This window comes from Physeter macrocephalus, chromosome 2 (assembly GCF_002837175.3).
Source record: "Physeter macrocephalus isolate SW-GA chromosome 2, ASM283717v5, whole genome shotgun sequence".
Classification (NCBI taxonomy): domain Eukaryota; kingdom Metazoa; phylum Chordata; class Mammalia; order Artiodactyla; family Physeteridae; genus Physeter; species Physeter macrocephalus.
The window spans coordinates 81,003,848-81,008,318 of NC_041215.1; positions in this window are offsets into that span (position 1 = coordinate 81,003,848).

A 4,471-nucleotide genomic window follows, 5' to 3' on the forward strand; every position below is an offset into this window, starting at 1 on the left:
ACATCATCATTTGATCAGTAACATTCCCAAAACATAAGATTCAAGACAGGAATGCTCATCACACCACTATTATTTAACAGTGTTCTGAAAATTTTATCCAAAATATTATGGGAAAAAACAAAAATAAGATGTCTTAACTATCAGGATAGAGGAGATAAAATTACCATTATTTCTAGTTGAAGTGGTTATATGCTTAGAAACCAAAAAAACAAAACAAAACAAAAAAACTAAGAGGAGTTAGAATAGTAGGATTCAATGAGGGAGATCACTTGAAATTAGTAGTTACATTTTAAGGACTTTCATGAATACTATCAACAACCAATTATAAAACATAAATGAAAAGAAGATTCCACTCATAAAAACAATAGAAAATTTTAATTTCCCAGGAAAAAATACTAAAGCCCTCTAGGATAAAAATAGAAATCTTTGAGAACTGGTTTTTGTTTTGTTTTTTTTTTTAAGAGACGGTTGGCAGTCATTGGAGTGGTGAACCTACAAATCTCCCTGCAAACTTGTTTCAAATCTGGATGTTGAATCCTTACAAAACCACGGAGTCTTATAACTCCCTCATCTCCCTGCAGGAAGTTCTCCAGAATGCCCTCCTAGAATTTGAAGAGAGATGCAGAACTCACTCATTAGTGTATCCAGCACCCAGAAAAGTTCCTGACACATAGTAAGCACTGAAATAATATTGGATGGATGAAATAAATGAATAAATCATTCATTTATAATCAACTTCCTAAACTCTCTTAGAACTACCCTGGCAAAAGTGATCTCTGGCCCAAAAAAAGTTCCTCAGAATTGACTCATTCCATCCTGCAGTTGATTCAAGGGCACTTCTAGGATCAACCCAGGTCCCTCTTGACAAGAGATAAATAGAAATTGGGAGAGCATTTATTTTCTTGCGGTGCAGAGAAGCATGTATTACACTGAGGTCTTGTCTTCTGAGACTCCGAAAAGAAATGTCCTACACTTTATCAAGAGATTCACGGATTTTCATTGGCATGACCAGTCTTTGAGGTTTCACAGTTTTCCAAGGTCAACTAGGGAGATTTTGTATTTTAGCATAAGAATAACCTGAATGTAGTCATGCTCCTGAACTGCTCCTAAAAGATCTTGAAACTTTCTCATGGGGTGGAGGCATGTTGCAACAACTTTCACCAGTTATTCAATCAAATATTTACTGAGGATTTATTTTGTTATTAGATGCTGGGAAGACAGCAGGAAATGTCCCTACTCTCTTGGGACTTCCATTCAAGTATGGAAAAATAGACAATCAACAAACAAACAAATGAACCAAATACCTACACCTGGTGAGTGTTATTTAATGTGTTGACATTAATAGGGTCATGAAATCTAACTATTAATTTAGTTTATCAACATGTTTTCTTCCCTGACTGATCCTCAACTTTATCCCCATAACAAGTGCTTTTTTTTCTCCTACTGCCTTTGTTTTCTAATTTCTGGGAAAGTTACTAAAAATTTTTATGATGGAACCCCACATTGGCAGCCAACTCAAACTATCATTTTCCTTCTTTGTGAGTGTCATTCAAAACTTTGAGAGGCATGCTGGAGCAGCTGCAATCTCTATTTCAACAAGAATATGTAGATAGCCTCTTGATATATGGGAGTACATGGGCTTTAAAATTAGGAAACCGGGGAAGAATGCTTCCAGTTCACCTGGTGCATTGCTCTTCACTTCTTCACTGCACTGTGAGGGTTGGTCAGCTGAATCACTCGGAACGAGCACACTGTTTTAACCTTGGAGAACACTCCACCAAGATTTCACACAACAACCTTTGACTAATATTGCTTTGAGATGTCAGATCTTTCTCTTATTATCACTGTACAGCAATACTGATTCTATCTAAAGGGAATGACTATTAATAAAATTTTCTTCTAAATCACACCAGAAGGTGGCTCAGCTCCGGGCCTGGGAGGGGTAGGCTGCCCGAACTCCAAAGCATGGTCACCTTCAACCAAGAGCTGAGGGGTAGGGGCGACTACCCCCAGCCCCCCGTACCCCTCACCCTGCACCACAGTCATTGGGCCTCTGCCATGTGAGAAAACCTCTTTGAATCCCCACTGCCCAGTTTTAGCAAGAAATAGGCACTCAGTAAATCTCTACTGAACAAATGAACGTAAATTTCTGAAGGCAGGATTTGTGAGAAACTACTTCTCTCTTGTTCTCTCTGATGCACTGCTATGGTCTCTAGAAGCTGCACAGTTTACTGCTGAATCCTGCAGCCTGTGGAACAAAAACCACATTGACAGAAAGAGAGATGAAATGAAAAGGCAGAGGGCTATGTACCAGAGGAAGGAACAAGATAAAACCCCAGAAAAAAAACTAAATGAAGTGGAGATAGGTAACCTTCCAGAAAAAGAACTCAGAATAATGACAGTGAAGATGATCGAGAACCCTGGAAAAAGAATGGCGGCAAAGATCGAGAAGATGCAAGAAATGTTTAACAAAGACCTAGAAGAATCAAAGAAGAAACACCTAAAAGAATTAAAGAACAAACAGAGATAAATACAATAACTGAAATAAAAAATACACTAGAAGAATCAATAGCAGAAAAACTGTAGCAGAAGAACGGATAAGTGAACTGGAAGACAAAATGGTGGAATTCATTGCCACAGAACAGAATAAAGAAAAAAGAATGAGAAGAAATGAAGACAGCCTAAGGGACCCCTGGGACAACATTAAACGCACCAACATTGGCATTATAGGGGTCCCAGAAGGAGAAGAGAGAGAGAAAGGAACTGAGAAAATATTTGAAGAGATTATACTTGAAAACTTCACTAAAACGGGAAAGAAAATAGCCACTCAAGTCCAGGAAGTGCAGAGAGTCCCAGGAAGGATAAACCCAAGGAGAAACACACTGAGACACACAGTAATCAAACTGACAAAAACTAAAGACAAAGAAAAATTATTAAAGGCAACAAGGGAAAAACGACAAATAGCATACAAGGGAACTCCCATAAGGTTAACAGCTGATTTCAGCAGAAACTCTACAAGCCAGAAGGCAGTGACACCATGTATTTAAAGTGATGAAAGGGAAGAACCTACAACAAAGATTACTCTACCGGCAAGGATCTCATTCAGATTCGACAGAGAAATCAAAAGCTTTACAGGCAAACAAAAGCTAAGAGAATTCAGCACCACCAAACCAGCTCTACAACAAATGCTAGAGGAACTTCTCTGAGTGGGAAACATGGGAGAAGAAAAGGACCTACAAAAAAAAAACCCAAAACAATTAAGAAAATGGTCATAGAAACATACATATCAATAATTACCTTAAATGTGAATGGATTAAATGCTCCAACCAAAAGACAAAGGCTCACTGAATGGACAGAGAAACAAGACCCATATATATGCTGTCTCCAAGAGACCCACTTCAGACCTAAGGAAACATACAGACCGAAAGTGAGGGGACGGAAAAGATATTCCATGCAAATGGAAATCAAAAGAAAGCTGGAGTAGCACTACTCGTATCAGATAAAATAGACCTTAAAATAAAGAATGTCAGGGCTTTCCTGGTGGCACAGTGGTTGAGAGTCCGCCTGCCAATGCAGGGGACAGGGGTTCGTGCCCCAGTCCGGGAAGATCCCATATGCTGTGGAGTGCCTAGGCCCGTGAACCATGGCCACTGAGCCTGCACGTCCGGAGCCGGTGCTCCGCAACGGGAGAGGCCACAACAGTGAGAGGCCTGCATACCGCAAAAAAATAAATAAAAAATAATAATAAAGAATGTTACAAGAGTCAAGGAAGGACACTATGTAATGATCAAGGGATCAATCTAAGAAGAAGATATAACAATTATAAACATATATGCATCCAACATAGGAGCACCTCAATACATAAGGCAAATGCTAACAGCTGTAAAAGAGGAAATCGACAGTAACACAATAATAGTGGGGGACTTTAACACCTCACTTACACCAAAGGAAAGATCATCCATGAAAACAGCAGATTACACTTTCTTCTCAAGTGCACATGGAACATTCTCTAGGATAGATCACATCTTGGGTCACAAATCAAGCCTCTGTAAATTTAAGAAAACTGAAATCATATCAAGCATCTTTTCCGAAAACAACGCTATGAGATTAGAAATCAATTACAGAGAAAAAGACGTAAAAAACACAAACACATGGGGGCTAAACAATACATAACTAAATAAACAAGGGATCACTGAAGAAATCAAAGAGGAAATCAAAAAATACCTAGAGACAAATAACAATGAAAACACGACGATCCAAAACCTATGGGATGCAGCAAAAGCAGTTCTAAGAGGGAAGTTTTTAGCAATACAATGTTACACCAAGAAACAAGAAAAATCTCAAATAAACAATCTAACCCTACACCTAAAGGAACTAGAGAAAGAAGAACAAACAAAACCCACAGTTACTACAAGGAAAGAAATCATAAAGATCAGGGCAGAAATAAATGAAATAGAAACAAAGAAAACAA